The 24823-nt window shown below is 43.9% G+C and overlaps 1 protein-coding gene across 1 annotated transcript in view; it reads right to left on the bottom strand.

The window, feature by feature from the left end:
- The window catches only part of LOC122814860 (phospholipid-transporting ATPase ID-like), a 2026011-nt gene that overhangs the window by 1722145 nt on the left and 279043 nt on the right, over window positions 1-24823 (bottom strand). The window lies entirely within an intron of this gene.

Raw genomic sequence — 24823 nt, 5'->3', positions numbered from 1 at the left:
GGTTGGTACAATATTTGGTGAGCTAGAAGAAGTTGATTTAGAGCTAAAGTGTTAGGGAGTTCCAGCCAGAGAAACTGTTTAAGGGCCTGACAGTAATGGGTGCGGTAGGAGGAGTTTGTGGCGAATTTTGCTATTTTGTTGTAGCATACTGATAGCTTGTTTAAATTGCTCTTGTTCAGATTAATTAGGACAGAAGAAGCATACAGTAAAGTAGAGAGAAGATGAGTATGAGCTACGGTAACTTTACTGTTGCTGGTTAGAATGCTTTTACATCTGTGGAGTATCTAGTTTTTTGTTTCTTTTGATTATTGTATGAGCTATGTGTTTGCCAAATTTCATATTATTGTCAATAATGAACCCTAGTAATTTGGTTTGTGTAACGGGGGAGATAGGGGTATTGTCTACTGCAGAAATAGGGAACCGGGGAGTAGGTGCTGCTACTTGGGAAGGATGAAAGAGCATAAGTTGGGTCTTTTTAGGATTTATTATTAGCTGGGAGTTTGTAAGCTAGGTTTCAATGGATGTAAAGGCTTCTTGGGTCTTGATTTGAAGTTGTTGGAGGGTGGGGGCAGAGCAGATTAAGGTGGAGTCCTCAGCATATTGATCCAGGTGTGCTAGAGGGGTGGCTTTGTGAAGATTATTTGTAAATATAGTGAAAAGTAGGGGATCTACGATTGATCCTTGGGGTACTCCTAGTTTTACAGGAAGTGGGGGGGGGAGTTTTTCCATTGAACAGCTTGTTGGCATTGGGAGAGATAGTCCTGAAACCATAATAGAGTGGGGGTAGTTAGTTTTAATTTGGAGAGTGATGTTATTAGTTTTGTATGGGAGACTGTATCAAATGCCTTTGATAAGTTAAGGAAAACTGCAGGCACTTGTTGGCCGTTGTTGTGTTGCATATTTACAAGGTTACTAAAATGGATGAGTGCAGTGGTAGTGCTATGGCTGGGGTGGAATCCGCGTTGAGTTTCAACAAGAAGATTGTTGGAGAGGAGATGTGTTAGGTTATGGGCACAGATACATTTTTCCAATACTTTATCCAATGGGGAAAGTATAGCTATAGGGTGGTAGTTTGTTAGGTCAGTGGAGTTGCCCCCTTTGTAAATTTGTATAATGTAGGAGATTTTCCAGAGAAGTGGCACCTTTTCTTCTGAGATTGATCTGTTAATGATTATAGAGACTGGGTAGGAAATGGCTTTGGTGGCTATTTGTAGGAATATGGCAGGTAGTTTGTCTACTGCTAAGGTGATGAGTTTAAGTTTGGTTAGGTATCTCTAGATCATGTAAATTGGTACAGGTTGAAGGGTGAAGGAGTTAGAGTTATTTGATGGGTTATATAGTATAGTAGAGGTTGAGGAGTGTGGATCTGACAGCTTTAATATAGAGGTGGAAAAGAACTAATTGAATTGGGTGGCTGTGTTTATAGAGGTGGTGTCTATGTTTGGATGAGGAGTTGGTGATTTACCTGGTTGGAAAATACTGTTTATTGCAGCCCAGAATGTTTGCGGGTTGGTATTATGCATAATTTGAATTTCACTATAGTATTTTTGTTTATCTAGTCTGATTTGCTTTTTTACAGTATTTCTCAGTTGTAAGAATGTTTGCCTATTAGGAGTAGTTTTGTTTTTGCGCCAGGTATCCCATGCTTTGTTTCATAAGTTGCCTAGTGCTCTTGGTAAGCTATGGGGCATAGATAGTTTTAGTGCGGATCTGTCTTGGTGGAGCAAGTTGGTTTAGAAGGCCTAAGAAGATAGTGTTGAAATACTCAACTGCTTCATCTAAAGGAAGTGTTAAAAGAGGGGACCAGTTAGAGTGTTTAAGAGCTGTATTAAGGTCATCAGCCCTGAAGTTTTTAGTGTATCTGATGTGTTTAAGAGAGCTAGTTCTAGTGAGTTTAGTTTGGTCTCTGATGAAGAAGGCTGGGAGGTGGTCGCTTAGAATGTCGAGTAGTGTACCAGAATTATGGGTGGAAGATGGGTGATTGGGGAGAATCCAGTCTAGTATTGATTCTTTTTCTTGAGGTTTTGTCTGCCAAGTAGGGGTTTGTATAAGCTATGAGAATCCATAAAGGTTAATACAATCATTTAACCATTTAGCTAATATAACTTTTGACACAGGACTGCCAAATCTGGAAGGAGAAAAGGAAACACACAACTGGTTAGATTTCCTAAAGTCTTTGGGTGTATTAAGGTAGAAATGAAGTTGCCTATGCACTTTCAATAGATGTAGCATGTATTGTCCTTTGTTTGAAAAATTTGGAAAGAAGACTGGGAGGTTAATGACCTGCTTAATGTTTGACTCAGAAGCTACCTTAGGCAAAAATAAGATGGATTGGTCTATAATGAAACCCAGTCCTTCTGAAAAATTAGATAAAAAGACTTTGAAGACAGCCTCAAGTACAGATACTCTTCTAGCTGATGTACTAGCCACTACAAAAATGGATTTCCAAGATAAAAATTTGAGATCAGCTTTGGCAGAAGGTTCAAAAGGAGATTGGCGTAAGGCCTGAAGCATTCAATTTAAATACCAAGGTGGAGTAGGGTCTTTCAATTGAGGTTGGAGCAGAAGGGCTACTTTGATAAAGGCCTTGCAGAGTTTAGAACAGGGTTGTCAAACTCATTTATCCCAGTGGGCCACATTTCATCAGAGTATACAGTATGTGGGCCAGGTAATTATCAGATTGAGACCACTTATTAGGGGAGTAATGTAATAATAATAGTAACAATGATGATAATATAATAGTACTAATAATAATAATGATGATAATAATAATAATAAAGAAAGGTCAATTTAGCCAAGAAAATCAAGCTGTTTACTTTAATTCCTGGTATTACTGCTCCCAGAGACTTGGCACTTCTTGGCCTGCACCATTACATCGATGTTTGGCACTAAGGATTGAGCAGTGGCTACCTTTGGTGTTGAGTTGATACGTTCATCAGTAAGTTCAGACCCAAGTCGAGACTTGTTTAAGTTCATCACAGAAAACAGGTGTTCACAGACATAGGTACTGCTGAACATTGACATAAGCTTTGAGGCCAAACATTTAATCTGGGGATATGTTGGCCCAACATACTAATAAAATGTGCCAATATCAACACTTGAAAATTTATCCTTCAACTCTGAATTACACTGGAGCTTGATTATTTCTAACTAAAACCGTTCTGGTACCTCATCAGCACTAACAGAGAAAGGGTTGGGGGAAAATAGAAAAATCCTTCTCAAGGTTTTTAAAGTCTGCAAATATTTCTCTGAACTCACTCTCTAACTTGGAAATCTTGATGTAGTACTTTTCAATGTTGATATCACCATGAAACTCAGGTGCGTCTTGCAGGGACTTCAGAGTTGGAAAGTTTGCAGTATTACTTGCTGCTAGTTGGCATTCAAAAAGTTTAGTCTTCACCTCAAAGGCACGAATAGAGTCAAATAAATCTGTCACCAATTTATTGCGACCTTGCAACCTTGTATTAAGGTGTGCAAGTGTTCTGTTATATCTAAAATTAAAGCTAGATCTTGAACCCATTCATTGTCTGTCAGTTCATGCACATCCCTTCCTTTCTCATGCATAAAGCTCTGTATTTCACTTCTTAATTCATGAAAGTGATTCAGCACAACTCCTCGGCTTAACCAATGAACATCGGTGTGATATGGCAGACCATGAGTGTGAAATTCCTCTGCTAAGCTGTTGAACTGTCTGTGATTCAGACCTTGCACACGTGTACAAAGTTCACTGCCTTAATAATGGGCCTATATCAGAAGATCGAAACTCCAAAAGAGTGAACTCTCTTTAATTGAACGTTAATACTCGAAAGCAAACAATATCGAAGGAACAGAATGAGAAGTTATGTACCTACCATAATGTTCCATGTTAGTTGTCTTCTCTCGCCTTCTTTCTTGCTGGATGGGTTCGGAGCCGATCCTCAGCTCCGACTCGGCCACTTACTAAAGCTCAAGAGCTTATTTTACCAGCACGAGGCAACCCTATATCCCATGATGCTAGGCGATAACTCCCCAGATCTCGTTTGGAAGATGAAAAACCTAGCATAGGCCAATAAAACAAAATCCTCCAACTGGAAGGAGGAGGAAGAGGGATAAAAACCCCCAAAGATCGTTATCTACACTATATATATATATCCTAGGACACCTAGATGGTGAACAAGGGAATATAAGAACCCTTCAAGGAAGGGAAGATCTTCTCAGTCTGTCCAGGCTAGGGGGATGGTGGGTGGGACACAAGAAAGAAGGCGAGAGAAGACAACTAACATGGAACGTTATGGTAGGTACATAACTTCTCAATGTTAAGTTGTCAATCTTGCCTTCAATTCTTGCTGGATGGGACCGCGTCCCTAGCACCTTCATCCTGGGTGGCTCATTGGAACAGACTCTTAAGAATGGTGGAACCAAATGTTGCTCTGTCCCTGGAGGCCATGTCCAATTTGTAATGCGAAACAAAGGTATGAGGAGAGGCCCATGTGGCTGCCACACAGATAGTGTCTATTGGTAGTCTAGCTTGAAAAGCTGTAGATGTAGCTAGTGCTCTAGTTGAATGGGCTTTTGGCTTAGAAGTTAATTTCCTGCCTCTGAGTTGATAAATAGATGTAATCACAGAAGACAGCCACCTAGATAGGGTTACCTTAGAAACAGGAAGGCCTTTCTTATTTTCTGCGTACGATAAAAACAGTTGATCAGACTTCCTTATTTGTTTGGTTCTATCCAAATAGTATAGGAGCTGGCGGTGAACATCTAGATATTGTAGCTTTTGCTCCGCTCTATTAGTATAGTTTGGGAAAAAAACTGGGAGATCAATTGATTGATTTAAATTTATCTGCGAAGCCACCTTGGGTAAGAAGGATGGATTAGTCCTTAAAGGAACTCTGTCTTTATGGAAGATTAAGTAGGGAGGATGAATGCAGAGGGCGTGAAGCTCAGATACTCTCCTAGCAGAAGTAATGGCGACTAGGAAGAGTGTCTTCCAGGAAAGAAATTTCAATGAACAGGAGACCGCAGGTTCAAAGGGGGGAAGAATCAAGGATGTTAAGACTAAATTAAGATCCCACTGAGGTGGAGGGTCTTTGATCGGAGGCTTAAGTAAATATACACCTTTAAGGAAAGCTTTGCAAAGCTTATTGGACATGATGTTGTGGTCCGATAAGCCTGTATGAAAATTCAATATGGCTGCCAACTGAACCTTTACTGTAGAGGCAGAAGACCCTGAATGAAAGATTTCGGCTAGGAAGTCTAAAACCGAATGAATTGGGGCAGTAAAGGGATCTATATTCCTTGCCTTTGCCCAGAAGGAGAAACGTTTCCATTTACTAGTGTAAATCCTTCTGGTGGAAGATTTAAGAGAAGCTACTATGATATCCCGGACGGGATTAGAAATCATAGGAAGCCTGGCTAAGGATGGAAGTGGAGCAACCAAGCAGTGAGGTTGAGAGAATGTAGGGATTGGTGCAGCTGCCCGACTGATGGGTCAACAGATCTGGAGCTGGGTCCAGATGCCAAGGCTGTACCAAAAGATAATGATGTAGGAACGGAAACCATATCTGTCGAGGCCAATAAGGGGCAATGAGAATCAACTTGGCTCTCAAGGCGGTTGCTTTCTGAATTACTTGTGGGATTAGAGGAAAAGGTGGAAAGGCATAGAGAAGTCCCCGAGGCCAATCTTGGACTAGAGCGTCTCTGAGGGGATGGCCTGGAAGGGGGAAGAGGGTGAAGAAGTCGGGGCATTTGCTGTTTTGGGGTGTAGCAAAAAGAGTGCAGCAAGGAAGGCCCCACTTCTGAAAAATCTCTTCCGCCACAGATTGTTTGAGAGACCACTCATGTGGCATGAGTATAGCTCTGCTCAACCTGTCCGCTATGATGTTGGATTTCCCAGGGATATGGGTTGCTATCAGAAACCGCTGAGAGGAGATTGCCCATTGCCAAAGTCTGAGTGCCTCTCGACACAGGGGATAGGACTTGGTTCCGCCTTGCTTGTTGATATACCACACTATGGACATATTGTCCGTTTGGATTGCAATAGTTCCTAGGGGAAGAGAGTCGTGGAAGGCTTGCAACGTTAAAAGCACTGCTCTCATCTCTAGGACATTTATGTGCAGGTGGTGTTCGAAAGGTTGCCAAGTGCCATGGACCATCCTGCCCTGAAAATGCCCCCCACCCGATCAGGGAGGTGTCCGATGTCACAGTGGCGACCGGGGGAGGAGGAACAAAGGGTCTGCCTTGATGGACTTGAGGGGACAATATCCACCAGGACAGATGACTTTTGCAAGTTGGAGTTATCATGATCTTGTGGTGCATGGGGAGTTGCTGAAAAGACCATTGGGTGAAAAGCATCCACTGTAGAAGATGCATGTAAAAACGTGCAAGGGGAAGAAGTGTCATGGCGGCCACCATAAGACCCAATACTTTCAGGACATACCTGGCCTGAATTTTGTCGCTCTGAAGAAGAACATGGACGTGGTTTTGAATATCTAAGAACCTTTGATCTGTTAACTTTGCTGAAAGTTGTACGGTGTTCAAGTTGGCACCTATAAAGGTAATAGACTGACAAGGCGACAAGGCAGACTTTTCGTAATTTATAGAGATTCCTAGTCCTCTGCAAATGTGAATGGTGTAAGCTCTGGCTTGGATAAGTTGATGCCTGGTGGTGGCAGTGAGGAGCCAGTCATCTTGATATGGAAACACCTGGAATCCTTGCCATCTCAGGTGAGCCGTAACTGCTGCCATACATTTGGTGAACACTCTGGGGGCTGTAGTGAGACCAAAGGGCAGGGCTCTGAACTGGTAGTGACTGGCCCCCAGCCAAAAGCAGAGAAACCTTCTGGAGCGCCTGTGAATTTTGATGTGATAGTACGCATCCTGAAGGTCCATGGAGCACATCCAATTGTCCTTGACCAGAAAGGGTAGAATGGACTGTAGCGTGACCATCCAGAATCTTGTCCTCTTTACAAACTTGTTTAGTTTGCTGAGATCTAATATTGGTCTCCCGTCCCCTTTTTCGGTACCAAAAAGAACCTTGAGTAGATTCCGGATCCTAGTTGGTCTGCTGGGACTGGCTGGATGGCTCTTTTTGCTAGCAGTTTTGATATCTCTGATACTGCTAGTTCCCTTAGACCGAGTGGAACGTCTGGAAGGGTTCCCTTTTGCTGAAGTGGGGTTTGGATAAAGGGAATTTTGTAACCCTCGGATATGATCGACTGTACCCATTTGTCTTGAGTAAGGGAAAGCCAGGCCATTGGGTACATCGACACTCTTCCCCCGACTGCCTCCAAAGGTGGACAATCAGGCAACATCTCAGGGATGCTGGAAGGGTTTGTCAGAGAGAGGCTCCCTGCTACCCTGGTTTTGCGGACCCCCTCTGCCCCTAGGGCGGCATCTGTTGTTGTTACCCCCTCTGCCTCTGGGGGTAAACTGACCTCTTGTGTCAGGCATGACTCCTTGAGATTTGCGGAACCACATTTTCCCACCCTTCTGACCCTTAGGGTATGGTCTTGAAGGGGTGGAGAAACGGACTCCTACGGCAGAAAGAGTCTTGCCATCTTGTTTGCATCTGGTCAAGGTGTCTTTCACTTGAGGTCTGAACAAAGCCGAACCATCAAAAGGGGAATTTGTGAAGGACGCCTTGAAGGGGTTCACGAAATTACACAGCCGCATCCAGGCCTGACGCCTTAAGGCCACTCCTGTGCCAGCGGCCCTACTCGCTCCATCGGCTGCATATGAAATTAGACGCATGGAGGAGTTAACAATCGAGTTCAGGGTTCCAAGCTGTGAGTTTATTTTATCCTGGGACCCAGCAGCTGATGGATCCTGTAATACTTCTCCCAACTCTTTGAGAATATCTCTCTGAAGGCGGGTGAAGTGACACAAGTAATTCAGCAACCGCATGGCAAAGGTCGCTGAAGAAAACATCCGCTTACCGTACCTATCCATGGTCCTAGAATCCTTATTAGAAGGATGGATAGGTACTGAAGGATCAGCTAGTTCCTTCTTGGTGGCTGCAGCCACCACCATGGCATCTGCCGGTATACCTTTTGTTAGGAATTGTTTGTCAACTGGTGCTGTGATGAATTTAGATGGCCGACCACGCCTTCCGAGCCACTACTTCCATAAGGGGATCGAAAGGCGGAGACACCCAGGAGGTGGAGGGTCGAGAACCAAACGCCTCCAGGTACACCGACTCGTCCTCGGAAGGATTAAGGGAAGACCAGTTCCCTCTCTACTTTAGGATTTCTAGGATGTCTGAGAAAGAGACATCCTCACAGGGGGACTTTGGGGATCCCTCCGACTCATCCAAGTTGGTGTCAGATGTAATGGACTCAGGGAAGTCCACATGCTTCCTCTTACATGTCCTCTTACGCGGAGGCTCCACTGACAGGTCAGGAGAAGCCTCGGAAGAGGAAGAAATTCCCAGTGGGGAAACCTGAGGCATTGGATCTCTGGGTCCGGTAGCAAGAGAGTGGGAAGAGACATCAGCAGGCACTATAGTGGGAGGAGCTGATGGAGCTGACCGTTGACTATGCCCTGGGGCTAGTACACTCCTCATCACCTCGAAGGCTCCCCTATCAGAAAGGCCAGAGGGCCCCCACTCCGAAGAGGTAGGAACCCCAGGCCGCACCAACAGGGAAGGCTCCGAGGCTGATGTCGGGGCTGAGCTCACCAGCGCTGACGCTCCGAGAGGGAGAACGGGGTCGGACAATGGTCCGATGCCACTCGCCCCCTCGGAGCCGATGAGAGAGACCAGGCACCCGGATCCGTCCAATGAAGGCATCAAGGAGGAGATCGGAGTGGAAGATGAAGGAGCCGAAGGGGGAGGTATCGGCACCAACGCCACAACAGTCATGGCTCCGAGGAGCTCCGGCTCCAAACTCTGAGGGAGAGTCTTAGGAGGAAAAATAGGTGGAGTCGTAATAGCTACCGTCTGATGAGATGGGCTACAGATCATCTGGGCCAGTGCCTGAGACTTTAACAACCTACTTAGCACTCTCTCAAGGTCATGATCTGAAAGTCTGGGCGACCGAGAAGATCGGCTCTGATGGCTCCGCTCCGAGAGCAGGGGAGATCTCGGAGCCGAATGGATGGACTCCAATGAAGGGGATCTTGACCTCTTCTTAGATAAGGATGGAGCCAAAGGAGCCGAGGACACGTCGGCTCCAGCCGGAGCCGACAGTGAATGCATGGACTCAGAGGTATCGGCACCGAGTGGTGCCGAGACTGGAACCTGTGACTCAGAGGGATCGGCTCCAGCCGGAGCCGATCTAGGCACAGACAAAGAGCCAGCAGCCGAAGACTTAGTACTCAGACCCGACGGTTTTGCTGGTTTCGAAGGCCTCCCCGACGCAGACTTAGTCGGGGAGCCCTTGGGCTTTAACAAGCCCCTCAGTATAAGTTTGTTCCTGTACTCCTGCAGGACTCTTGGACTGAATGCATGACACACAGAACAAGAGTCCTGCAGGTGCAGGGGTCCCAGGCAGTAAACACAAGAAGTGTGACCGTCTGTCAGAGACATTTTCTGACAGCACAAATCACACTTCTTAAAGCCTGAGACCTTAGTTTCCTTTGGTTCCTTCGACATAACAGTGTCGAGGGATCACAAAAGGAAGAGAAAACACACACTCATACACACACAATACTCAAAAAACAATAAAAAACAATAAAAATATTAATTAAGATACTGACACACCCAAACACTCCACAGGATCCCTAAGAAAAATTAGGAAAGGGGCAGGCTTATGGCTTAACCTAAGAGTGGAGGGGGAGGGATATAAGAGATAAAAAGGGAAGGTATAAACAGGAATAGAATTAAAGGTAGTCGCTAACTACTGAAAAACAACTGGGTGAAAATTTAACCAAAAAGGGTGACTGAACACTATATATTTAAAGACTTACCAGGAGCCGGTAAAAATACGCACCTCGCAAGTGAAAGCGGCAAATGAGATCTGGGGAGTTATCGCCTAGCATCATGGGATATAGGGTTGCCTCGAGCCGGTAAAATAAGCTCTCGAGCTTTAGTAAGTGGCCGAGTCAGAGCCGAGGATCGGCTCCGAACCCATCCAGCAAGACTGAAGGCGAGATTGACAACTTAACATCAGTGATTTTTTTCCCAGGGAAAAAAATTGCTGGGCCATTGTCAGGACTTTGCATTTTCCTCCACTGTGGTGCGATCTCGGAGTTGGTATATTTAAGTAGGGGGGGGTGTGGGGAATGATTTTTTTCCCTGGGAAAAAAATTGCTGTTCTGTACGTTTGATATTGTGTGGTTTCGAATATTAGCATTCGATTAAAGAGCGTTCGCTCTTTTGGTGTTTCGATCTTCTAATATAGACCCGTAATAACAGCATCCATGACATGATTCATCTTTAGTGTTTTACTATAAAGCACTTCTCTGTGAATTATGCAATGGACACTGTGAATTTGATGGTCTGAGTTCATAGCTAGTAGTTTTTCCTTTAACTTTGTTGCCACACTAGCTTTTCTACCAACCATTTGAGGTGATCCATCTATAGTCAGAGTCACAGTTTTTGTCCAGTCTACACCTATTTTACCAAACTCACATATATATCATCCCCATTGTTGTTCCCAGTATTGGTACCAGTTCCACAAATTCTTCAGGTACCTGCCTATTGTCATTTACACCACGTATATAAACTGCAAATTGTGCTGTGTCACTAATATCTGTACATTCATCAATTGCTACAGAAATTGCTACAAATTTAGCAACGTTTTCTTTAAGTTGACTCAAGATATTTCTGATAATTCATTAATTCTATCTGCAACTGCATTTCTTGAAAGGCTTATGTTTGCGAATACTTGACATTTTTAAGGGCAAATACCTTCCGCAGCCACCAACATACATTTCTTCATAAAGGCCCCCTCTGAAAAAGGCTTCGATGACACAGATATTTCTTGTGCAATCCTATAACTTGCACAAACTACAGCATCACTAGCTTGATGAACACATTTAAACAGTAACTGCTTTTTGCGTGACTGTTCTAACTCCTTAACTTTTTCTTCACGTATCTTTCCACTATATTCATCATACTTCAAAGCGTGAATACTTGTGTAATCCCTGCAAATGTTATATTCCTTCGCCACAGCTATGTTTTGCTTACAAATCAAACAAGTTGGTTTTCCATTCACTTCAGCAAAGAAGTACAAGGTTTTCCACTTTTTCTGCCCCACACAAAATTCTTCATTAACTGTTCATTTCTTTGAAAACATGCTGAAGGTATTCAAAGTATTTTTATGTATATTTATATATATTCAATCTAATACTCCAACTGACAAAGCAAGACTACTGCTCAAAGACAGATCGCTCTGTGACAGCTACCTAAAACAATAACCAAAACATGCTGCAATTCAATCAAAAGCACAGGACTGGCCACTACATTGACTATATGTACCTACTTATTTTTTAAAACAAGCCTACATTTGTATTTGTGGGATGTCTTCTGATTATCCCACACCTATGTCTTTGGGGACACTGATTTGCTATGTTCACTGCCTGTTATGGGCCTTTTGGACCCCCCCCCCCAAAACAGGATTGACTGTAACTCTCGGTAATTTGTGAGAAAACTACACATTTTATGAAGAACAGAGAAAATATGAGCATCTGGACAGTTCGTGAAATTATGGACAGATGAGAGGTATGTTTGGGATTGGGACGGCAATGAAGAGACTGTGTGGGTGAGCGATCGGAGTGAGTGAGTGAGTGAGTGAGTGAGTGAGTGAGTGAGTGAGTGAGTAAATGCATGTATGAGTGCTGTAGAGACTGTGTGGGTGCGCAGTCTGAGTGAGTGAGTAAGTGAATACATGAATGAAAGCTGAAGAGACTGTTTGGGTGAATGATTGGAGTGAGTGAGTGAATGCATGTATGAATACTGAAGAGGCTGTGTGGGTAAGCGATTGGAGTGAGTGAGTGAGTGAGTGAGTGAGTGAGTGAGTGAGTGAGTGAGTGAGTGTATGAATGCTGAAGAGAATGTGTGGGTAAGCGATCGGAGTGAGTGAGTGAGTGAATGCATGTATGAATGCTGAAGAGACTGTGTGGGTGAGCGATTAGACTCAGTGAGTGAGTGAATGCATGTATGAATGCTGAAGAGACTGTGTGGTTGAGAGATTGGAGTGAGTGAGTGAGTGAGTGAGTGAGTGAGTGAGTGAGTGAATGCATGTATGAATGCTGAAGAGACTGTGTGGGTGAGCGATCGGACTCAGTGAGTGAGTGAGTGAGTGAATTCTTGTATGAAAGCTGAAGAGACTGTGTGGGTATGTGAATGCATGTATTTATAGACTGATGGTTTAAAATGTCGACAGGATGAAAATGTGATGAGTTGTGGTTTTGTGTAAGGTTTCTTGGCTGGTGGCCCTGCTGTGTATGGGAGGGAGGGCAGGCTGACTCTGGCACTGTAATGGTGGGTGTGCCACGGGCCACATGTGGGAGTGTGGTGGGCCGCATGTGGCCCATGGGCCATGTGTTTGACTCCCCTGGTTTAGAAGAAGCTAAGGAATAACTATTTTCACCCAGGTGAAAGTTAGAAATGGCAGCCAGTTGAACTTCAGTTGCTGAAAATCTAGCCCCTTCATTGAAACTTGATGCTAAAAATACAAGGATAGCTGGGATAGTCGCTGAAAAAGGATCCAAACCTTTGATGAGGACCCCAAAAACAATTTTTTCCATTTACTCTTGTATATTTTTCTACTTTTTACTTATGGGAAGATAATAAAATGTGACAGATGTGTGTGGGGGGGCTGGGCTGTATAATGATCAGTGGAACTGGAGAAACCATGTGGTCAGCTTGAAGCCGGATATGCCTGGGTGAGTCAGGTCTGTTGGGTGAGACAGGAGGTCTGGAGTTGGATTCAAAATACAGGGTAGATGTAGAAGATGAGGTCAGGGTTGATGTAGAAAATAAGGCCAGAGGAATGGGGAACCAAATCTGATAAGGCCAAAAATGTGCAATGAGGGTAAATGTGCTCTTCAATTGAAGTGCTTTCTGAAGAAACTTGGCAATTAGACGTAAGGATGGAAAGGCATAACAGAGACTGGAAGGCCACTCGTGAACCAGAGCATGTCTCTGTGACTCCACTGGTGGAGGGATCAGGGTAAAGAACCTGGTGCATTTGCTGTTGAGGGGTGAAGTGAAAAGATCACAGCATGGCTGGCCCCATCAACGGAAAATGTTTTCTGCCACACTGACTTTGCGAGACTACTCATGAGGCATCAGAATGATCCTGCTTAATTTATCCACTGTTGTCCATCTGTACCACAACTGTCCTGGATGGGAGAGTGTCTTGAAATGCTTGCAATGCTAGGAGGGCAGCTTTCATCTCCAAGACATTGATATGCATCTGGGCTTCTATCAGGGACCACATACCTTGATCCTTACTTCCCAAGTAGTACCCCCCACCTGAGTTGGAGGCATCTGTGGTTATCATGGCCTTGGGAAGGGAAGAACAAAGGGACAGCCTTTGTGGGGCTGGTTTGAATGAATCCACCATAACAGGTATCTTTTGCACACTTGAGTTATCTTGACTTTCACGGAAAATGGATGATGTAGAATGGACCACTGAGTCAATAGAATCCATTGAAGAATTCTCATCTGGAACCTGGTCAGTGGAACAAGGGTGATAGCTGCTATCATGGAACCAAAAGCCTGAAGTATCATTTGGGCTGAAATATATGAATGTTGAATCACTTTCTTGACATGGGACTGTAGAGTGCTTACTCAAGTTGAGGGAAAAGATGCTATCTAATTGACTGTATCCAAAAAAGCACCTGTGAATTCCAGACTCTGTGTTGGGATGAGTTGAGACTTGTTGTAATTGACTGTTATTCCTAGATGGGAGCACAGCTGTATTATTATTATTATTTATTAACTGGGAAAGTCCGACTAGGAATGAGCCAAGTTTCAGTAGAGGCCTGGGGAGAAATGCACCCAGGGGAAATCCACATGAACACAGGGAGGACATGCAGACTCCACACAAAAGCCATCAATTAAGTTCTTATTAGAGGTCAGGATCAAACTTTGTGCCTTATGCCATGTAAGGAGAACACCTTAACTATTAGGTCAATTGGTCTTCAGCTATAGCAAGTAGTCCCTTGCTTGTATTAGTTGATGCCTGGTTAAAACAGTCAGGAGCCAGTTGTCTTGATATGGAAGCACCTAGAATCCCAACAGTCTCAAGTGAGCTGCTACAACTGCTATACATTTGGTGAACACCCTGGGGCTGTGGTGAGACCAAAGAGCAGTGTTGTGAACTGCTAATGATTGGCTTCCAGCCAGAAGTGTAGATGTCTCCTGGAGCACCTGTTCAGTCTGATGTGATAGTATGCATCCTGAAGATCTATCGAGCACATCCAATCATCTATCTGCAGAAGAGGCAGAATGGATGGAGCTGTGAGCATCCGAAACCTTCTATACTGCACAAACTGGTTTAATGTGCTGAGATCCAGAGCTAGTCTCAATTCTCCTGTCTCTTTTGGCACCAAGAAAAATCTTGAGTAAGTTCTGGACCCTCTCTGGTCTTGGGGGACCTCTTGGATGACTCTTTTGTCTAGCAGCTTTTTTATCTCTAGAAATGCTGCTTCCTTCTGACTGGGTGGAACATCAGGGATTTTCTTCTGAACTGTTGGAATAGGTTGAGAAAATTATATGATATAACCTCTGGATATAATCCTCTGCACCCATGAGTCTTTCGTGATAGCCAGCCAGGCTCTCTTCTGCAGGAATAGATGATCCCCAACTGCCTCCAGAGAGGGACAGTCAGGCCTCCATTTAGGATTGTAGATAGGGTCTATCTGAGAAAGAATCTCTAGATCCCTGGTTTTCTGGACCACCTCTGCTGCAAGGGTGACATCTTCCATTTGAGTTCTGCCATCTACCCCTGGGGGACTATCTCCATGTGGCTCCTGGAAGGACCCTGGGGCTTTTTAAACCACATCCTTCTAACACCTCATTTGTTCCTAGAGAAGAGCCTTTCAGGGTAGAAAAACACACACCCATGGCAGACAGGTTCTTTCCTTCCTGTTCACACCTGGAGAGTGCATCTTAACTTTGGGCCCAAAAAGAGAGATTTGTTAAAGGGCACATTGATGAATGAAGACTTAAGTTGTTCCACAAAGTCACATAAGCACATCCAGGCATGACTTCTAAGGGTTATTGCTGAACCTGCTACCTGTGAGGTAGCTTCTGCAGCATGCGAGAGCAACCTCATGGATGAATTAGAGACAGATTGGAGGGTGGCCGGCTGAAAGGAAATTCTATTCCCATCCTTGCAGGACATGGACCTCAGAAAATATTCAGTAAGCTTCTCAATCAAATCTTTTTGTAGTCTTGTAAAATGTGCCAAACAATTCAGCAAGGTCTCCGAAGCATAGACATGCTTCCCAAATCTGACCAGTGCCCTAGACTCCCTGTTAGGGGGATGGACAGAGGAACACTCTTCTTTTATTTCCTTTCTTGTAGCCACAGCAACAACCATGGCATCAACAGAGACTCCCTTACTCCAATGCACACGGTCTTTAGGAGTGACAAGAATCTTATCAAGTCTCTTAGGAATTGACTTAACCATGCCCAGCTCCTTCCATGCCCACCAAGAGACAAGGTCTATGAGCTCATTGACCGTGGGGGAAGTCACCCAGGAACTAGACAGACCAGACCTAAAAGCCTCCAGAAACATTGATTCCTCTTGGGAGGGGTTATCATGAGACCAACCACCTCTTTGTTTCAGGAGCTCCAGTTGTCTCAAAAGCAGACTCCATCAGGTGGTGATCTGGAGGACCCCCCATCAAAATTGGTGTCCTCAGTGAGAGATTCTTGCAGGGAATCTAAGTGCCTCCTTTTGCATGTTCTGTTATGAGGGACTTCCTCAGTGGGGTGTTGTGGGAAGTATCAGAAGAGATAATAATGCCTTGATGGATTGGATGAAGGCTAGCTTGGGCTGGCTGTCCCAGTGGAAGAGAACATCAAGGTTCAGTACACAGAACAGAATGAGGTAAAGTTATCTGATCCCATTGGAGCAGGGATGTCTGTTTTCTAGGCATAGAAAAAACCCTCTCCACCACCTCAAAAGTGGAATTCCTAGAAGACACAAAAGTTGACGGATCTGAATCTGAACTCTCTTGGATCATTGGCCCCTGCAGTCCCATGAGCACTCCACCTGAGGAGGGAGTCAGACCTGGGCTATCTAGTGCAGAGGCACTGAGGGGGAGAGACAGCTTCAAAATCTTCAGAGTTGACTCTAAGGCCATGGATCCGGCACCAATGCTTTGGCTCCATGAGTCTTCTGGCTCCGAGATGCTTAGTGCTGGTCAGCTCAGATGAACCACTGAAGTCAAAAAAACAATAGACTTCAGAACAGATCTGAAGAAGAAACCTGTAAGGATCTTGGATCTAATGGTGTCGAAACAGAATGACAGATCAAAGAAGGAGAAATCAAAAGGAAAGTAGTCTGTGGTTGGCTCTCAGGCCCAGAGGGGGTTGGAGACAAAAGTACCTCCATCTGTGTTTGTGCTCTGAGGAACTTCCTCATCAACCTGTCCACATCTGCTTTGGAAAGGCTTCAGGTGTAGCAAAGAGAAGAGGTAGTGGAAAGGGGGTCTAGAATGCCTTTGAGGTGGCTCCTCAAGAAATGGATAGGGGAGCCTGGATGGAATAGACTCTGGCTGCAATAGATGGGTACAGATCAGGGGGGAGATCTTGCAGCATTAGAAGTCAGATCCAGTAAAGATGGATCTGACTTTTTTATGACCTTAGTAGGTAGTTCCATGGAATTAGCCAAGGTCGAAGTTGAAAAATGGTCATGAGATCTTCTTCGAGTCTCCCTGTCCTTGGATTGAGGATCACCTTTTGCTTTATCAGGCTTTTTAGGGGTTTGAGCCTCAGCTACCTAGGAAGAAGATTTAGAGGGTAAGATACCCCTTAGAATCTCTTTATGTTTTTGATCAATCAGGGCCTGAGAATTGAAACTGGCACAGATATCACAGTCAATATCCAAGTGAGCCAGACCAAAACAATAAACACACTCTATGTGGGCATCAGCATTTAAGATATTATGCCCACAGGAAATACACTTCTTAAAACCCTAAGGTTTTTCTGACATACTGCCAAGCAAAAAACAAACTATGAAAAGGCAGAACCCAAGTATCATGGAAACCTGGTATCAAAGCAATTAACAAAACAATTTTTTTTTCTAAGAAGAAAAGGAAAAAGAGAAAGGGAAGTGAGTTAAGAAGAAACTACCAACAATGGTAGAAAAGAGTACTCAAGGAATACAAATGTAGTTAGAAATTACCTAAACAATGGTAAATTGGAGCAGAGATCAAAATATTATGGAAGGGAGGAAAGAGACAGGTAAAATTTGAAAAAGATCAACACTCACATAACAGCCAACAAGGGAAAAATTGGAAAACTGCACCACAACACTCAAGAGTTCACAATCCACATCTGTACCAACTGCTAGCAAATGAGATTTGTGTTATGTTAAGTTGGTGAGGAATTGTGGATAAGGGAGGACCTGGAGAGTTCTAGGATCCTACGGTCAGGAAGAAGTGGCCAAGTCAGATCTGCATCTTGGATCTGACACTTTCAGTTGAGGAATGAATGAAAATGACAACATCAGATAATGCATTTCTTTGAAATGAGTTTTAATCCATGTCTTCACACCAGTCATTTGTTTGTTTTAGAGCTTCTTGGAGGATGTTGGTGTTGTGGGTGGAATTTATAACAACTCCTAATTTAGAGTCATCTGCAAACTTGGTAAGCCAGAGGCCTTTGACAATAGCCTTGACTTCTGAGAAGTAGATACTAAAGAGGAGCAGGCCCAGTCTGGAACTCTGAGGTACTCCACTGTTGACAGGTCTCTTAGTGGAGGTAAGCTAGCTGGTAAACCAGAGAGTTATGCAGGGAGTTATACTTATTTCTGAAAGCTTGTCAACAATACTTCAGTACAGTATTGTCCTGAATGCCTTGGCCACATCAAGGTAGGTGGTGTACACCATTTTCTCCTCATCCATAGCCGTGGTGGCCCTCTTAAAGAAGTTAACTATTCAAGACCTTCCCTTAACAAAGCCAAACTGAGAGAGGTCCAGTGTCTGTAGGTTGCCAGCATCCTTGTTGATCATTTCCATAATAATTAATTCCATGACTTTGCATATTGGACTTGTCAGACTGATGAGTCTGTAGTTCTCAGGGTCAGTTGATGGTCCACCCTTATGAAAGCGATGACAACTGTGGTTCTTCATTCACCTGGAATGTAGCCTGTTTTGAGACTGCAGCTGAAGTGTGTCTCAAGTGGTTCTGGTAGGTCATGTTATAGGCTATTTAGGAGACAACAAGGTATATTATTAGGGCCCACTGAAGCAGTGTTGGGCCTTAGTGAGATCTTCTAGGACCTGCTCTCTGTTGATAATTTAGGTGGAGATATGCTAGAAGGGATTTCATAAGAACTTGTGGGGTGAATGGGGGGGGTGAAGTTAGAGCTGTAGTTATCAGTCAGTAGATTTGCTATGTCACCCTGGTCAGTGAAGGTTATGCCATTTACCACCAGTTCTGCACACTACAGAGTATTACCTTAAAGGTTCATGATATAGCTGAAGAAGGCTTTGTGATTATCCTTAGCCTGGGCGCCAATCTTGACCTCATAATTGGCCTTGTTGGACTTTATTAGACCTCTTAGATTCTTATTTAGTTAAGTCAGAGAGCTCTTGTCAATGATAGTTGGTGTTTCTGACTTTGGCCATGACTTTTTTCTTTTGTTATATAGCCTGTTTAAGGTAAGGATTCCACTAGTATGGTTTGTTTTAGGTCTTAGATATGAGCTTACTTCTGGTAGGTGTGATAGCCTCAGTGTAGCCATTTACATGTTTGTACAGGGTTTCTGAAACTAATTTTGCATAGGTAGCTGTGTTCTCTGTGTTTGGGTGGAGGTGTGAATTTTGACAAGTTGTCGCTTAATAGGATGTAGTTTGCTTTAGTATAGCTCCTAACTGTTATGGGCTTAGTTGTATTTTCTGGGATGATTTTTATTTCGAGGGAGAAAGCTTTGTGGTCCAACTTCACCAATGAGGACGTGACATGGTGGTGGTGGTGGGGGTGGGGTGCAACTTTTTCTCATGTTGGTGAGTACGAAGTCCAATATGTCTGATCCTGTGGTTGGAGATGTCCAGGGTGTTTGTGTTGATAAATCCCAGAAAACATGTTTCCTGTGCATTAGAAGCAGTGTACATTTCCTAGTCTATAGAGGGGTAGTTAATGTCTCCCATTAATAGGCTATTTAGTTGGATGGTAAACACTTCCAGTGAATTTATGTAAGAGTTATGAGCTTCGTGGGTCATAGAGAGTGACCTAAAGCTGGCTCGGACATGGTGGAGAGGGTCTATATTATATTATCGCACGCTTACAAAAGTGAACGATAATTAATCAACCCCATGTTAGTGAAAGCTTACAACATTGAAACCTCAGAACAGAGAATTGTTTCCAAGAGTAAAAAAATCTCTGTTCCAAAATAAAAAAAAAAAACTTTAAAACATTACATAATGTGGGGGCTTCTCCCCCCACACACCCCCTACTTAAACATACCAACTCTGAGATTGCACTACAGTGCCAAAAACAGCAAAGTAACAAAAGCAGCCAAGCAAATTCTTTCCCAGGGAAAGAATTCGCTGAAAAGCCGCTTTGCTATTTTGCCTTTTCGCTCTTTTTGGTTCGATCAAAATGCATTCGACAAACTGCGTCTGCGATCTGGTAATAGGAACCCTGGTAGAGAACCTTGTGTATGGAGACTTGAATGTGGATGAACTCCAGGGTATCATCCTGTTTAACCAAACTAGAGTTGTATTTGCTGCTAGTGTAGATCAAGACACCTCCACCTTTAGTCCCTGTCTGTGCTGCTGTTTATTTAATTCTGTGGGAGACACTATAGCCTTCCACTGCCGAAATAGCTTTAAACCAAGTCTCAGTAACAGCACAGATGTCTACACTCTTCTAGGTGAACAGAGCTTGCAGGTTGTGCAGTTTTTTGTTTAGACTCCTAGCACTGAGCAGTAAAACTTTAAGGTTAAGCAACTCCTCAATAGCTAATGTGGTATTCGAGAAACATCAAACCAACATTCCTAAAAAGCTCTATTTCTTAAAGTGATATACAACAATTCTAATAGAAAATAATCAAAATGTAGAAAACACGGCAATAAAAATAAAAACAAATAGTGTTGATGGGCTCCCCAAAGGGGACTTACTTGTCTGGAAGATGTAGGCTGACTGATGATCTTCAGATATGCATCTGCATAAGGTGGCAAGAAAATACTGCAGATTTTTAGTTACTCTGGCTGTTTATATAGCTCCCACCAAAATGAGTTCACCCTATAAGCAGCCAGGGTGACAGTGTGGGAGGAAATGGGCTTTTGGAAGCTGGATGGTTGATGTATCCTTGGCAGGATACAGCCCATAGGCTACTGCAGCAGTGAGAGTAGTGAACAGCAGTATATTTTCCTTCATAATTATTTTGCAGTTCAGTGTCCTGAAAATCCTGAGAAAGTCTATGATCCATTTTTCTCTTATCAGAAACACCAGAACTGGTAGGGGCAAGAGCCTGAATTTAGCTTTGAGCTAAGCCCAACAAATTACTCCTGTCCAAAGTAGCTGAAACAGTTGAGGAAAATGTCTTAATTTTTTGTTTGTTTTGACAGGATTTTGTAAGGAAATAGACATATTTTTGACTGGCAAAACCTCCCCAGAGATAGGCATTATATTCTGGCTAAACAGAGTTGAATTCCATGCTCCTTCTTCTCAGACCAACAAGAGTGGTTCTCTCTGGCCCAGCAAGGACATTCCAACAGCTGCAGCAGATGTGCCTAACCCCTAGTCCATGGTGGTTATAGGGACTACACCAGAGGGAGCCAATGAAAAAATGTAAATGGTCTGACGAACTAGAAGTGGTGACAGCAGAGTCACCCATTTGTTGCTGAGGCAATTGAGAAGTCTGTTGAAGTGGAAGGGCTTAGTGGAAATATTTTTTCTTTTTATGGCTGGAAGAACTTGGGATCTTATAAGTTGTTCCATGGCGAAGCTGAAAAAGACACCTTATTTTTGTGGAAGCCTGCCAGTAATAGCTGTGGAAATGGTTAACTATTATAAAAGTAATTTTTTCCATCAAAGAGCATAGTGAAGAGCAATTTAAACACTTACCCCAGCCCTTAAATGTCATTAACACAACTTTTAGACAGGAAAAATAAGTGTTAAGTTACTTTAAACAACTTTTGTTCATCAAAAGTTAAAAGTTATGCTTGTAGTCAAAAGTGAACAAAAGTCATAAGACAGTTAATAAAAACAGTTGTTTCTAACTTAAAATTAATAATTTCACTGAAAACATAAACTTTTTGTCAGCAAAATAAGTTGTGGAAGCTTTTTTTCCCCAAAGCGAACTTATCTGTCCAACGATGGAGAAGCGTTAGCCAACCGTTGATCCTTGAAAGCTTATGAGTACTCTTCAGCAGCTGGAAAGCTCTGAAGAGCATTGAGCCAAAATAACTCCTTGTCTTCAGCTCAGCTCAGGTTGCTTAATAGTTTGGGTGGTGGGAGATGCCCTGAAGCTTTGGAAGCTGGCTAGCAGTTATATACTTGGCAGGATATATCCCATATGGCTAAGGCTACTGCAGCAATGATCACAAAAACAGTCTGTACTGCAATAAATGGACTGAAGAAGCAGTAGTAGAATTCAGACTCAAGAAACCAATGCCAAAGACAAAAAACAACGTTTATTGCAAAGCTTTCAGGACACAAATGTCTGTGACCTGAAAGCTTTGCAATAAACGTTGTTTTTTGTCTTTTGGCATTGGTTTCTTGAGTCTGACTTCTACTACTGCAGCAATGATCAATATGAAGAATATCTTCATAACATTCTATTCCCGCAGCACTGTTGTGAGTGCATAGATATACACTTACCTGTTTAAAGCTGTAACCAGTTATAATGCACCAGCTGTTAATTTTTCTTTTAACCGGGGGAGGGGGGGTCAAGATACCTAAGTGCATTCATTAAGATGTATACTTATCAGTGTGTGGTGTTTTTAAACATAATGTATTTTTAAAATTGTGCTTTTACCTATTATTTTTCTTTTGCAAATGGTTTTGGGTAAAACATAATGTTAAGTTGTCTATCTCGCCTTCGTTTCTTGCTTGTTGGGATCGGAGCCAATCCTCGGCTCCGACTCAACCATCTTCTATAGCTCGAGAGCTGTTTACTGGCTTGAGGCTACCCCTTATCCCATGATGCCTAGCACTAGCTACCCAGATCTTGTTTGCCGCTTCAGCTGCGAGGTTCATGGTTACTGGCTAAGGCTTGTATAACTTTATTAATCTGCCTTTTTGGTGTCAGATTAGAGTTTTCTTTTAGATATCTGTTGTTTTATATATTGTTGTTATATTTCATAGCGATAACTAGTACATTTAGCTAGTGTATGGTAGTTGTTTCCCTCCCTTAGAACTCGTTTAAATTAGAGAGTTCTCCCCTCCCCCTCCCTCTCCTGTAGTTGTGTTTAGTCTTTGGCAGGTAGCCGTTTGAGTTAGAAGCTCCCTAGTTTAAAAAAAAAAAAATATATATATATATATATATATATATATATATATATATGTATATGTGTATATATATATATATATATATATATATATATATATATATATACATATATATATATATTATCTTATATTGCTTTTATGTGGTAGTGTTGTTCATTTTCTTTTTCCCAAATTTATTGGGTCTTTTTTGGTGTTTGTACTTAGTGTGCTGGCCTGTTGACTTTATTGGGTCAATTTTTGTGTGGCCTGTTGGCCTAAGTATTTAGACAGGGTATATCTAAAGAAACTAAAGTGTTGGGATTCAAGAAGTATGACTCATGCTGTCAGAAGATGTCTCTGACAGATGGGCAAACTTCTTGCGTCTATTGCCTAAGCACTGTGCACCTGCAGGACTCTTGTTCTATCTGCCATGCATTTAGCCCAAGAATTCTGCAGGAGCACAAAAATAAACTTATTTTTAGAGGTCTTCTCAAGCCTCAGGATTCACCGGCCAAGGCTCAGCCAGTGAAATCCCCTAAACCAGCCAAATTGTCGGCTCCCAGCTCAGAGCCGTCATTGGCCCCTGCCTTGCCTACTACCTTTTTGGTTCTGGCTGGAACCGAGGAGACTGCTTCATTGTCAGCTCCACTAGTACCCTCGGAGCCGTCAAGAACTAAAAAAAGGCCGAGGTCCCCTTCGCTAGACTCCATTCATTCGGCTCCTTGGTCTCCCCTTTTGCAGAGTGACTATAGTCATAGATCTTCACATTCTTCTCAGTCCTCTAGGCTCTCAGACCATGACGTGGAGAGAGTGGTCAGTAGGTTGTTGAAGTCACAGGCACTGGCAAAAATGTTGTCCAGCCCTCCTCATCAGGTGTCGGCTCCATCCATTTCTATCGATGTTCCTCCTCCGACTCCATTGAGCTTGGAGCCAGAGTTTATTGGGGTTCGAGTCGTGGAACTGTCAGCTCCGATTATGATTTCTCCTTCAGCTCCGTCGTCGGCTCTGATCCCATCGATGGTGCCTTCCATCGAGGGATCTGGGCGCCGAGACTCCCTCGTCGGCTCAGAGGGGGCGAGTAGCATTGGAACCTTGTCTGACCCTGCTCTCCCTCTCGGAGCATCGGCGCAGGTGAGCTTGGCTCCTACATCGGCCTCAGAGCCATCTCCCTTGATGCGGAGGAGGATTCCGGTCTCTTCGGAGCTGGAGCCTTCTCTACATTGTGGCAGGGACACCTTTGATGTCATGAGGAGTGTGCTGGCCTCCCAGTCAGCTCCACCTTCGACCCCACTGGCTCCGTCCCCCATAGTGCCTGCGTCAACATCTGTCCCTCCTCCAGACCCCAAGCGTGGGGAACCAGTGCTCCAGACCACCCCATTGGGTGTTTCCTCTTCCTCCGAGGCCTCCCCTGATCATTCAGAGGAGCCCCCTTGGAAGAAGAAGTGCAAGGGGAAGCACATTGACTCCCCTGAGTCTATCACTTTGGATACGGATTTGAATGAATCGGAAGGGTCCCAGAGATCCCCCTCTGAAGATGTTTCCTTTGCGGACATCCTAGAAATGCTTAAGCAGAGGGGGAACTGGAATACCCTTGCTCCTACCGAGGACGAATCTGTATTCCTGGATGCGTTCGGTTCCCGACCCCCTACCTCCTGGGTTTCTCCACCCTTTGATCCACTAATGTCAGTGGTGGCTCGAAGGGCTTGGTCAGCCCTGGATACAGTGGCACCAACCCCGAGGAGACCAAGTAAGTTTATCACCGCTCCCCCGGACAGACAGTTCCTTGCTAAGGGTGTTCCCGTGGATGCCATGGTGGTAGCAGCAGCCACTAAAAAGGAGTTAGCGGAAACTTCTTCCTCTGTCCATCCTCCTAACAAGGAGTCCTGGACCATGGACAGATACGGGAAGTGAATGTTTGCTTCAGCGACCTTCTCCATGAGGTCACTGAACTACTTATGCCATTTCACCAGGCTTCAGAGGGATCTCCTGAAAGAGCACGGAGATACCCTTCAGGATCCATCAGCTGAAGGGGCTCATGCTAAAGTGGCTTCTCAGCTGGCAACCCTTAACTCAGTAGTCAACTCCTCCATGAGGCTCATTTCCTACGCAGCCGATGGTGTGAGTAGAGCCATGGGTACAGGTGTGGCACTTCAGAGACATGCATGGATGCGGCTGTGTAACTTTGCGGAACCCTTCAGAGTGTCAGTCACCAACACTCCCTTTGACGGTTCCTTTCTTTTTGGACCACAGGTGAAAGACACTCTCACTAGGTGTGAGCAGGAA

The sequence above is a fragment of the Protopterus annectens genome, chromosome 1.part1, assembly GCF_019279795.1.
Source record: "Protopterus annectens isolate FY-2018-M chromosome 1.part1, PAN1.0, whole genome shotgun sequence".
NCBI classification, from domain to species: domain Eukaryota; kingdom Metazoa; phylum Chordata; order Ceratodontiformes; family Protopteridae; genus Protopterus; species Protopterus annectens.
Note: the sequence above shows the minus strand (reverse complement) of the source record. Positions and strands in the feature narration are given on the sequence as shown.